The sequence below is a fragment of the Zonotrichia leucophrys genome, chromosome 6 (genome assembly GCF_028769735.1).
Source record: "Zonotrichia leucophrys gambelii isolate GWCS_2022_RI chromosome 6, RI_Zleu_2.0, whole genome shotgun sequence".
Lineage (NCBI taxonomy): Eukaryota > Metazoa > Chordata > Aves > Passeriformes > Passerellidae > Zonotrichia > Zonotrichia leucophrys.
The window spans coordinates 3,108,012-3,121,437 of NC_088176.1; the positions used below are offsets into that span (position 1 = coordinate 3,108,012).

Here is a 13,426-nt window from a genome sequence, read left to right on the forward strand (position 1 = left end):
GACCCCTGTGAACACTGAGACAGAACTCCTTATCCCATCCACAGGAACTTCCTCAGCTGAGGCCAGAGCCCTTACAGGCTGTGTAATAACAATTAGCAGCTCAGAAAAGCCCCTGTGCATGAGGTGAATCATCAGAACCACCAACAGAATGGTTTGGGTAGGAAAGGACCTTCAAGATCCTCGAGCTCATGTCCTCTGACCCTTCTGCAGGGGCATCTCCATTTGTGAGTGGACACTGGGGGTGATTTATGTGTTAGCTTAATACTTGTCTAATTGTTGATATTTCTTCTCACCCAGCAGTCCCAACACTTCTCTGGCCACACATCCATCTTGCTAATGCACTTTTTGTGACTCCTGCTCTGCAGAGCGGCAGACATGCAGTGAGAGCTGGGAATGAGTTTGCCTTTCAATTGCCACAATGTGTTGCTTCACTGTATTTACTCAGCTTCTGCTTGAAATCTTATTCTTCTCCTGCTTATTGTCACTGGTCCCAGCAGTTTGTTTCTCCTCTTATCTCACCAAAGTGAAGTTTGAATAAAACCTCCTAAGAAACAGCCAAAGGATGTGAGAACCAGCAGCCATAGGAGACCACAGCCAAGGATTTTCAATTCTCGCCTTTTGTATTTCCCATTGTTTTTACCTACAGATACATTTTAGACTCTACGGGCCAAATCCATCCTATTCCAATGAAGTTACCTCAGAGACACACTTGGCTCTGTTGCTTAAAAAAAACCAGATAATCCCAAACAGCAGGATAATTTTATGACCACTAATTACATTTGTTGCTATGCAAGCTAAGATAATGATAAGAGTAATCGTATCTCATGCTTCAGGGCATACGCTCATCACCTGTGGACATCAGGAAGGAATTTTTCTCCCCATGTACAGCACTGTTCAATTAACTAGATGGATTGTGCTGGGTTTGTTTTCTCTGTGTTTTCTTCCTCTGAAGGATCATTTATTAGCTGCAGCCGGAATAGGTAGAGCAGATTGAATTAACTGACAGCCTGATCCAATATGGGCATTCCTAAATCCCCACCCTGGGAAGTAAAAATCAGCTGTGGAAAAAAGAATATCTAATCTTTTGTAATTTGGAAACTGATTGTTTTTCAAATGTCTCAATATCCTGCCCCTAACCAGAGTTGTGAATGCAGCAATATTGAGCTTTGGGCTGCCGTGTTGCACAAAATCTGGCTCTGAGAGTGTCCCAGGTTGAGGAAACTTGGAGGATTGCTCTTCTCTTTTGACTCTGAGTAGCATCTGCATTCGAGCACCACTGGGTCCTGCGGATTATGTTTGTGGCTACCCGTCACGTTGCATTAGAATAGCCAGCCTCAGCCAGAAAAGCAATTGAAAGGCATTGGAAATCTGCCTCACTGCCCACATCCAGGGAATAAGCTCTCTGATAATCCTAATAGAGAAGATCAAATTTGCCAAGAAAATAGAAGCGACTGCTTGTATTTTGCTTCATTCTCCTCAACTATCTTTCTGCTCCTTGCAAGACTTAATCAACAGCTAATAAACCTCAGCTTTTCAGTGCACAACAGAGTATTGTCTTTCTAGTACTTGTGTTGGGACTGGGATTTATCTGTTATTGACTTCATCCCTTTCCTATCCTTTCCTTTTGTTTGGTCCCCATTCCCCTCTCTCAGTAGCTCTTGCTTTATTTTTATCTCTAGTAAAGCAGGTCTGCCATTTAATTAGCAAAACTGGCCTCTACCTGAAGCCAAATGAAATGTAACCTCCTGCCGACCTGAATGCAAGGTAGAAATTCCACGTCTGAAAGATTTCAACATTTGTCTTGGCTTATTTCTGGAGTAAAGCAGAAAACTTCCAGGCGTATTTTGGGAGGAAATTCTGAAAACAAAACAGTGTGAATTTGTCAATACTTGCTGGGTGTTTTTTTCATGCTAATGAGCCAGCCAGGAAGGAGCTGTTTTGCAGCAAAACAGGAGCCACTCTGCATTGATGCCACTGGCCTGGGGGAGCAAAGACCTTCACTGTACCATGCTCAGATGCAGCTTTTGGTGGTAGATAAGGACTCACAGAATTGTTAGGATTGGAAGGGACCTCTGGAGATCCTCCACAACCCCTCTGCCTAGGCAGGGTCACCCACAGCAAGCGACACAGGAACACATTGCAGTGGGTTTGGGGGATGACTCCCTGCCCTCCCTGGGCGTCTGTAAAGATCAAACTGCTCAGAGATCAAAGCAGATCTGCACTTTGCTCTCAGGGTGCTGTGCTGTGCAATTCCCTCCTGACTGGGTGGCTGGGAGGAATGGGCAGTGCTGGGATCAGTGTCCTCGTGCCAGGCCATGGCTCTGCCCTGTCCCTGCCATTCCTGCTGCCCAACCCTGGCAGCAACTGTGGGCAATGATGAGCTATGGCTCTCCTTAACCTCTAGACACACCTCTGTTATTAACCATCCATAAAACTCCACGGCCCTTTCAAAACACCCAGCTACTGTTCTTCGATTCTCCCGACTCGTGCAATAAAAACGAGATGGGAGAGGATGGCCAGCACCTCCCTGGGAGCCAGCCCCACAAATACAGATCTCACAGAGCACCTGAGCTCCTGTGGCGCTCGGCATCGCTGGGCATTGAACCAACATCACCCCAATAAACCCTGGTGACTCACTTGAGGAAGGAAAGTGTCATACAGTAATCAAACAGCTCGGGTCAGTGTGAGCGCTAACAGCTTATTTTCATCCTGAGCTGCACTGCACAAACACCTATCTGTCAGCACTCCACTGGTTTAGTTCCAGGCAAAATGACTTGCTTGCTCTCCAATCTGGCGTGCTGGCAGTGCAGGAATGCAAACAGCCAGCCCTTTGTGTTCACCTGCAGCTTTATTCCCTTCATCAATAATTGCTAAAGAGACAAATGAAATTTTTCATACGTTGCTTCTGGAATTATATCACAGCAGTGCTTTTGTTTGATCAAAATTGCTAAATGCTTTCTCTAACTTGGAACAGCATAAAAATTGCAGGCTTGAAAATTACACATATGCCTCATCCTATCTCGAGGAATTCCAAAAGCTACCTGGGAGACAAGAAATGCTCACCATATTCCTTAGGAGTTGTCCAGATATAGTTGACCAAGCTGTTCTGATTCCATCCAAAGCAATGGCATAATGCTCAGTGCAGTTGGGAACACACTGCTGTGATGCAAAATTCTCCTTTGAATTTTGAATTTGAACCCCAAGACCTAAACATCTACAAAAATAAAAAGGACCATTCAGATGCATTAACAAGACAGGGCATGGACCCATCAGTTTTACCCTTAGATGCACAGGACAAGAAATGCTGCAGTTCCCAGAGGCTTTGGAGTGGGAAGATGCCCTCAGTCACAGAATCTGGAGCTGGAAGAGAGGGGACACAAAAGAAAATTAAGTTATCTTTGCAACATCACACATGAGGAAAGACTTCAAGGAAGCAGAAGTTCATGTGATCAGAACAACAGGGGGACACAATTTCAGCAGTAGAGTTTTAGCAATATTTCAGAAAAGGGGTGGATGGAAAATAAAAAGGAGACACTTCATGGCTTCAAAAGGTAACAGAAAAGGATGGAATTGGCATTAGAAAGACAAAATAAACAAAACCTACAAAAATGGGAGCTCCTCAGTGCAGAGGGAGCAGAAGAGGCAGGATTAAGGCTGAGAAAACCCCAATCTGTTTGCATGAGGCAACAAACAAATATCTGAACAGGAGCTGGGCAATTCAGTTCTCCTGTTCTCATCCCTGAGAAGTGGCAGTGCCCAGGCTGAGACTCAGGGACAGAGGCTGAAGGGCTAAATGGGAATTGTTGGGTACTGGGTTCCTGCACGCAGCCACATTTATTGCAACCCAGTGTTTAATGTTCACAAACCATTAGATACATGTATATTTATGGTTTGATAATCAGCTGTCATTAACAGATGAGTAAACAACATAATGCTCATATTTAGGAGGAATATGCAAACTAAAGAGAAACTGCCAACTCCTAAGAACATTTATTTTCTCTACACTTAATGGGGGGAAAGGAGGCGGAAATACTCTGTAAATTAATTATGGGATATTGGCAATGCCTCCCCTACTGTACAACTGTAATTATCCCATCTCTGTGCGTGGGACTGTAGCTGTGCACCCCCAGCTACTCTCATCCACGGGAGTTAGGAATTTACTCATTGTGCACGTTTCATAAATCATTTTGAAAATCATTAAATCATTGTTCTGTCTCTGGACTCAGAAGGGCAGGCAGACCATGATCTCTTCAACCAGTGTCACACCAAGGTGCTGAGGCCTTCTGCCACCCTCCCTTTGTGCAAATCAAAGATGTTTCCAACTTCAGGAGAGAATAGAAGTTCTTCTTTCCTATGGAAAATGCCAGTCCAAGTAGAGCTGCTTGATGTGATTGAGGTTTTCAGGCAGTTTTTCAAACCTCCTTGATTTTCTTGAAGATTTGCTGTTTTACATCAGCTACAAGCAGAGAAGAGCAGGAAAACACATTTTTGACTCCTCCACAAATATCTCTGAGATAAATATGGCCCAATGTATTTGTGACTCCCTGGTTATATCTTTAATCATCCCTGACAGTGTTCTGCATCCAAAGACACTTCATTAAATGCATCATTATCCTATTTATATGGATGAGGGAAACTGAGGCCCAGAGAAGGATGGGATTAACCCAGGGAGGAGGCAAAAGAAGTAGGAAATTATAAGGAAAGATCAGGTCTGGAAAGGATGAATTTACAGCAATGATAAGATGCTTTATTAGTCATGGCTGGGAGAGCTGGAAGAAATCGAGTGTCCAGCCAGGGATGAGGCTGGGAACAGAGTCCAGCGTCCTGACTGTCACTCCCCACTCTCCCACCAGCTGGGCCACGTGCTTGAAAACTGACCCATGTATTTATAACCATGGATATTTGACAAAAAGCAAAGGAATATTAACAGGAGTTTCCTGGACAACGTACCCAACTTTCCCCCTTAGCTGATCCTTCCCCTGCCTTACAAAATTAGAAAATTTTGCAATCCGTTTTGTAGATGGAAGCAGATCATGTACAGATGCAGCAATTTGGCAGGTTATCACACCGGGATTTTCAGCCTGGGATAGCACAGCCTCTCCAGCTGCTAAGGATCAGTCCCTTCAGCAAACCAAATTCACTAATCTGGTGCTTCCTCCTGCCCATAGCCAGGCTTATTGGGGAGGATTAGCTCGTTGTCCAGGGGTAATTTTCTCAAATAAATGGGTCAAAGCCTGTGCTGGCTCCCCTCCTGCAGCCTGCTGAGTTCAATGGCTTTGCTCAGAGCACAGCCTGGTTCCTCATTTCCATGAGATCCTTGGGCCGTGGCTGAATAACGAGAAGTGGCAGGTGAAGCTGAAGGTTTTGGCTTTGTTTTTTGTAAAGAGGAGAGGAGTGCAGCAGAACAACATATGGTACAGTGCCTGGCTAAAAATGATTTAGTGGGAAACTGGTGCTTAATTCCTGTCTCTCTGCAACCACATGCACTAATGTAGTGGTGTAACTATTCATCTAATAAACTGCTAATATTTATTATTAATTGAACCATTTAATCTAACAGTGGATTAGGGGAAGGCAAATGTAGGGCTTAATGACTCTGCTGATTGGTATAAATTTTAACAGTGAGCTCAGGCTGTATAATACAAATTGTGCTGCTGCTGCTGCTGCTAAGTACCTTGTAACTGGGAGAAACTCTGCCCAAGCAAAACTTGCACTGGCTATCAAGAGGTTGGGTTATTTAAATCTTTTAGTGAGCACTGTAGGACTTAACTCCAGAAGATGAGGTCCCTATCACCAGTGGTTTATTATATTAATGGCAAAGAAAGTGGTTATTAGTAATGTCTGCTTAACTTTAGAGGTTGTCTTCCATCCCAAATAGGCCCTGGATGGATGGTTTAGTGCTGCTGTGATAACTGAAGTGCAGGATAACAAACTGTAATTATCTTGCACTTCTAACCAAATCCCCTGTGTTGGCTGCAAATCCATCATTGCCAGGGCTCTCTCCAGCCCACCCACTGCTCTGAATTCCTGCTTTTCTGGAGCTGGAAGCAAAGACACACCCACATCTCAAGGAAGACAAATTTCTGCTTAGTGCTAAATCTTGTTTCCCAGACACTGCTGGATTTAGGGAGTTCAGGGATATTCCAGTTGGGACTGGAAAGATGCTTCAGCTCTTTACATTTCAAGCCTATGGAGTCAAAAGCAATGTCTGGAAAAATTAATGGAAGAGCCCAAAATTCCTAATGGCTTGTATCTTGCTCTAAGCTCTGGGAGGACCTGAGGTCTCAGACTTTATCATTGTGACATTATGGGCTTTAGACAAGCTATTTTTAGAGGTTTCTTTAAAATTTGATCAGTTATAATTTTCCCTTTATGGTTATAATTTTCCCTTTATGGTTATAATTTTCCCTTTCATGGGAGCTCTGTAGCTGAGACAGTAACTCTTGGAAACACAGCAGCACCCTTTCTAAGTGGGGTATAAAACCCCTCCTAATTGGAAATGTTCTTTCCAACATTTGCACGTTATTTTTTTTTTTTTTTGTTGTTGTTGTTGCACATAGGACATATGGTGCTGTTGTGTGGCTCTCAGGCATTTGAACTTGCATGAGTTATTGCAGCAGTTCCAAATTTCGTGCTGAGAAAATTCGGATGCCACCTTCCAGGTCTGGTGAAAATTAAGGGCATGTTGTCATCCTTGGCTATCCTGCCTTAGCTCTCCTTGAAGCCTGATGTTATCAGAGAGTCAGGTTCAGTCTACAGCTCCTAGAGCAGAGACCAAACCACAGAGGTCACCTTCCATCCATTTGGTGTTTTCCCTCCCCTGCTTTGCTCTCCATTTTCTACAGATGAAGGAAACCTGTCCTGTGTTTCTGCTGTGAAAGCTAGGATGTGTTAGAGAATCTGGGAAACCTTTTCTTTTTTTTCCTTCTTTCATCTATTTGTGGTAAGTGAGCTGGGAGAAAAGATGTTTCTTACCCTCATGGCCTCTGGAAGTGAAGAGAAAGAGAAATGGAAAGGAAAAAAGCCGAGGGATGAATTAGAAGAAAATAAGGAATTGCTGAAAAGATTGAAGCAGGGGGGAAAGAAAGGAGAACCTCTCCAAGAAAGAGATGAACTCACAGCTTGCTGACCTGTTTGAGACAGAAATGTGCCAGGAGTTTTGGCAGAAGTTGCTTTATGAACTTGCCTTGCTTAGGGCCTCTCTTATCTGCCTGCAGTCACCCTATGGACACAGCCACACCAGCTCACATTTCCCACTGCTATCCCACACCCTCTGCCCTCACACTCCCAAATCAGCTGAATCTGGAAGGAAAAGCAGCCAAAAGATGGAAACCAATGGGAATTTAGTTTTTCCCAATGGGAAGAGTGAAGGGAAGAGTACAGCCGGACAAACAAAATGCAGAGAGAACTGAAGTCAAAGAAATTGTTACAAAAACCTAATCAGGATTTGAATATGGAAATGTGAAAAAGGAAAGACTCAGCAGAGTGTCCTCCAGCAGCTGTCAAATTGTGTTTTGTGGGTGAGCTTCAGGAAAAGCCAAGATGTGGAACACACTGGTGAAGGTGTGGGTGCTCAATGCTCAGAGTCGAGGTCAGTGCTGCTCTGGCACAGCCCCAGCTCTGCTCTGGACACCTGAAAATCCACCCTAAGTGTGAATTAGGATGTGAAATCCATCCTAATGTGAATCCACACTCCCCAAACCATCCCAGAGCACATCCCTGGCTCAGCAGGGCTGCAGTCCTGCCATGAGGAGCAGTTTTGTGGTGCAAGGGAAGCAGCTCTGAGAGAGAAATCTCTCACCTGGGAGATCTGAACTACAAACCAACAACTGCACCCTGAGGAAGAGAATACAGAGGCATGGACATGTGCTCATGTTGTAAAGAGCAGTGGCTTTGTGAAGTGATTGCCAAGGTGGAGATTAAATGGGTAAATAAATGCATCTCCAAAGAAAATGGCAGAAGTTTTAGTGAATACAACAAAATGATTGGCATGGGGAGCAGGAAAAGACAGGGATTTGTTTTGTTTATGTTTTTAAGGCACATTTCTGTATTTCAGTGTGAAATTGTTACAACAGACAGGGCAGAATTTAATATTTTTCTGTGCACTGCTGAGCACCCTATCCCAAACATCAATCCATGTGAACCCTACTGAAGTGGTTTTCATACCTCATAGCTTGAAAATCAAGCTTAAATAGTCAAATCCTATGACATCAACAGTGACTTTCTTATACTACATATACTGGAGCAGTAGACCACTGATGTTTCTGTCACAAGGCTTGTTTTGTACAGCTGTCTGTCCAAACTCCTCTATTGAAGCTTTCCCAAACACTGATAAAGCAGGAAGGACTTGATGCTTTTTTTTTTGTTTCTTTGTACTGCAAAATAGGAGCTGGTGAGGTTATACATTTCAAACTGATGAAGGAAACCACAACTCTCAGCTGTTCCAACACAAAAAAGAATCCCAGCAGGTTTGGTAAATGCAGATGGAATTATCAGAGGTCATAACCTCCATCTCTTTCACCCACAAAAATTGCCCAAAATATCCTGACCTCCATGGAAACACTCTGCTTTGCACTGTGCCTCCCTCTCAGCTGGTTTTGTTCTTCCTGCCATTAGCTCTGGGTGGTGTTTTACAGGTGTTCTCTTGCTCCTGATGCTTTTAGGTTGCCAGGTTGTTTCAGCTCTCAGTTATTCTCCTGCCCAGCAACAGAATGGGGCCATAAAAATTTACTTTCTTGTTTACATTCACTCAGCAATTTATGGGAAGAAAAGTGGGGAAAACCATAAGCAAAGAATCAATGCTGCATTTAATACTTAAGCATAAAAGTCATTCTTAAACAATATTTTTATTTCAGTTTTAATGAGAGCCCAGAAATGCCACTTCTGGGTTTTTAAGGCCCATAAGGTGTTAGTACTCTTGTTATCTCTGATGTTCATGGTCTCTTGCACACCATTTATGCTGGGCATTATTTTTGACAATGCAGTATGGCAAATGCCTGGCCTGGGATTCCTTGGGATGAATAAAAGATTTATAGAGGAAATTCTACAAGTAATATCTTGTTATAATACATTTTTGTGCTAACTGCAAGTGACAAGTGATTGCTCAAACTTGTTCCTGCAGCTACCAGGTTTTCCTCTTTAATCCTATATTAGTTCTACAGAAAAAAAAAGAAATACAAGGAGAGCTGTCTTTTCATTTATTTTATCTTGCCTCTATAGGAATATTTTCATGGTAAATTCAATATACTTTGTCCAAAATGTAAATGGAATGTTCAATATATTTTTAACTCAAGCACTGTTTAAACATTAAAATCCTCTTTTGCAAATGCCATTGTGATAGAGGTTCAAGATTTTGCAGGGGCTTAATGACTTCCTGGGAGGAAAAGAGGCCAGTTTGGTAGTCAGGAGTTGGTTTTAAAGGTTTCACTTCCTTTCAGTTCTGCAGGATCCATCCCCACAGGACTGGGGCTAAGTTGGGAATTTCTCAGTGTGGCATTTCCCCACCTGTGCAAGGGGTGCTCTGCAGTCTGTGGGGCAGGGACACAAAAGGAAACATGAAAAAAGAATAAAGTCAGGAGAACCGCAAATGGGCACTGATGCAAATCAAGATAATGTAACTGGAAATCTTTCATGTTTGTAATGTGACCACATCTTGGGGGCATAAATTGAGAGCTTGGGAGCTTTGTAAATTAGGGCTGTGAGCATCCACGTGAAGTTACCAGGCGGTGTTTGAAAGTCTTTCCATGAAAGAGGAAAACATCAGTGGTGACATGGAGCTGTGTCACTGCAGGGGGCACAATGTTGGTATCTGCAGTGCAAAACCAAAAAGGTTGTGCTGTGCACAAGCCATGCAGACACTCTGCCCCACCACACTGCAAAGTTTCACTTTGGGTAGAATTCCAAATTCCAGGGAATGTTCAGGGACCTCCTCAAGTGTCATTTATCAGCAAACTCTACCCAGATTAAATTTTCATTCCAATTCCCGGGCTGTTTTGGCAGTTTATGTCCTCAAGGTTGATTATGCATCCCTTCCATCCCTTTTTACTCTCTAATCTAAACACAGGATGTTATCTTTATTGCCTCTTTTCAAAACTTGCACAGGATTCTATTTAGCTCCTGTGTGAGAAGAAAATGAAAAGAAGAGAGAAGCTGGCTTGGGGGTTTGGGGAGTAAAAGCAGACTTGAGAGGCACTTTTGGGAAAGATGAGGAATGGTCTCAGGTGCTGAATCACTCACTAATACCTGGCTCCATGCTCTGCTGCCCTCAACAGCCCTCTGTGTTCTGGGCTAGGAAAACACTTTCCAATTCAATAGCCAGGCTCTTAGCTGAGGTTGCCAAAGGTGCCCATTTGGGTCCTGGTGATGCTCTGTGTGTGGATGGCTGCTTCCCAAAAATCCCATTGATAACACCTGCTGTGTCTGTCAGCTTTTATTTCTGCCAGATGTAATTGGATTTAGGGGGTAAAACAGGAGTATGAGACAATCTGCCTCTTCACATGGGATCTTCTGGACACAACAGAAACTTCTGAGCCTTGGTCTGTGCTTTTGCTAATCACCCATTTCAAGATTCCTGTCTTTATTTTGGATTTCTCTGGTTTATTCTCACCCAAGCTTGTTTTGCCAAGCATACAGCTCATTCTCCATTTGTTTCTATTTCCTCTTTTACATTTTTCTCGTCATATTTGGTACCAAAATTTTCCTCCAGCAGAAGTATTTCAAGAGCCATTGGCTTTTCCTTGCTGGCCTGCCTGTTGCAGGAGCAGGTCCTATCCTAATTGTGTCCTCATGGCTACACCTAAAAGCTGGGCTCTTTGCTTGCACAGATCTCTTGGTTTGTAGCCAAAATCAATCTGTGCATATGTTTGTCATGCTGTGACACAGTTCCTGGTTCTTTTAAAGCAGTGGTTTCCCTGACAGCTTGGCTCAGTGTCCTCTGGATAACACCAACCTGCTGTAGGTTGAACTTCCCATGGATTCCAAACGCTCCCAAATCACCGGAGTCAGGGCTGGGGCTGGGTCTGGGGCACTTCCCTGCTCCCAGGGCTCTTCCCACAGCCCAGTCTGCAGCTCAGACACAGAAACAGTGGCCCAGATTTCTCCCTCCCACGTCGTTTCTGCTCTCCCATTGCCATCTCACTCCTGCCTTCGTGCAGAGCCAAAGAGTGCAGGCAAAGCAGCAAAAATGCCATTGTGCTGTCCTGGGTCTTGGTGTCACCCCCTTTGTGTGTCCATGGCTTTGCCAATGCTGTACTGTTGAGTTATATATATATATATATATATATATATATATATATATGTATATATATGTATGTATATATATATATGTATATATATATATATATATATATATATGTATATATATATATGTATATGTATATATGTGTATATGTGTATATATATATATGTGTATATGTATATATATATGTATATGTATATATGTGTACATGTATATATGTATATATATGTATATGTGTATATATATGTATATATGTATATATATGTGTATATATATGTATATATGTATATGTATTTTTTTTTAGGGTTGAGATTAAATGTGTGAGATCGTCTTTTTTGTTTGCACTTAGCTGTTTATTACTTCTTCTTTATATTACGGTCTTACAGATTGTGAGTTTTATAGAATTTTACTCTAATAAACTAAAAAATTAAGTTTTCTTTTGTTATAAGGTTTTTTTAAGGATAAATAATTTAATTAAGAAATTATGCTTAAATTATTTTTATTTTTAACTTAATAACTAACTGTTTGTGGTTTGTAATGTGATTTTTAAATCTAATTTACATAATACTATTTAAACTTATGAAGAAGAAGGATTAGTTACTGCTTTAAAACTTTTATCTTGTTTTATGTATATTACTATATTCTAAAACCTTAAACTCTAAGTTTTCTACTATGTGATATTACACACTTCTATTCAAACTACACACCCATAATCTTAGTTCTATTGTTCAATTTTGGAAGCCTCCTCCACAGCCTCAGGTCAAATGCAGAGTTCTCTTGCAGGTCAGTGCCTGTCAGTGCTGAAAATCTGAAATTCATCAGAACTTTAAAACTCATCAGAACTCTAAAATCCATCCTAACTTTAAAATTCATCCTAACTTTACTTCCAGGCTGTTTTCAGTGAGTGCAGCAAGAGCCACCCAGCAGAGGGGCCCCCACCAAGGGCCATCTCCATGAGAGACAATTCCGTGTGGAGCTTGGTCAGCTCTGCCTTGGCTTCCCAGAGACCTTCCCTGGGTACCAGCCTCCTTCCCAGCCAGCTTCTGAGCACCTCAAAACATCCTTGTGGTGGATATTCCTCAATTTGTCTGGCCTGGGATCAAGGCTGAAAGCACTGCTGGAAAGACACTTCAGCCAAAGATTGTTTGGGTCAATTGTTCCTTCTGGTATTAAAGTTATGAATCATCTTGGCATCAAGGTGTGACCTTTCCTCTTTATGCTATTATGTCACCAAAAAAGAGGCAGAAATGGAAATAGGAAGATGATTGCAATAAATTTCTCAGCACTGATATAATGTCTCGTGCTCACCAGGAGTATTAGACTCGTAAACCTCATCTCCCCTGGCATGGATCCACACTAAACTTTGTTTCTACCAACAAATTCCAACATTCCTTTTTCCTGCAGTGCAGCTTTCTCAGCATCATAAACCACCTGCTGGACTGAGTTCTCTGAAGTGGCAGTGCAGAGATTTCCATCCAGAACTGATCCAGGCAGTCTGAAAAGCTGCACTCCTGCAGAGCAGAGTCCCCACAGGAATGATCCTTCCAAACCTAATGCTTTGATGATGCTGGTCCAGAGGAGATAGTGAATAAAAGCGTTTGAAAAAAATCTAAATTGTGGGTAACAGTGAGGGAATAAATGTCAATTCTTGATCTGTATCTGCCTTGGAAACAGTTACATTTGCAGAGCAGAAACTTGGTGCTGGTTATTTACTACAATTCTAATAGCTCACTAAAATAAATTTATATATATATATCTATTGTCCTACAATAAAAATTCTTGAAATTAAATTTGACTCTTCAGAGTCTGAAATAAACTCCATTTCAAATAAAATTGTACCTTTATACAATTTTAACAATATACATCAAAACAATATACATCAAAATTGGAGGGAGATTATGATAGGATTAAGCTATTTCCTGTGCAGAGCAATAGGGCTGCAGCTCTGTCAGGAGCTCTCCTCCAGGATAATGCTGTTGTTCTCCATGAAGCAGAGCTCCTGGAAGATGCTATTCCCTCTCCAACCTGCCAACTGGAGTAGTGTAGAAAAAAAATGATGCTATTAGAAGCCTGTCACCTCCTTTTCAGTTTGTTTTAGTTTCCCTGAGTTCAGGTGGATGGAGTTACCCCAGGCTGGGTCTCCCAGCTGAGGAGCCACCCCCAGGGACCCAGCACCAGGTTCTGGTGCTC

General features: G+C 42.3%; 1 long non-coding RNA gene across 1 annotated transcript; it reads left to right on the top strand.

The window, feature by feature from the left end:
• Positions 1–5,263: 5,263 nt before the first annotated feature.
• On the top strand, positions 5,264–12,968 carry LOC135449900 (uncharacterized). Its single transcript, XR_010440887.1, has 3 exons — positions 5,264–5,349; positions 11,978–12,019; positions 12,127–12,968. It is a non-coding gene; the product is annotated as an uncharacterized LOC135449900 (long non-coding RNA).
• The last annotated feature ends 458 nt before the right edge of the window (positions 12,969–13,426 follow it).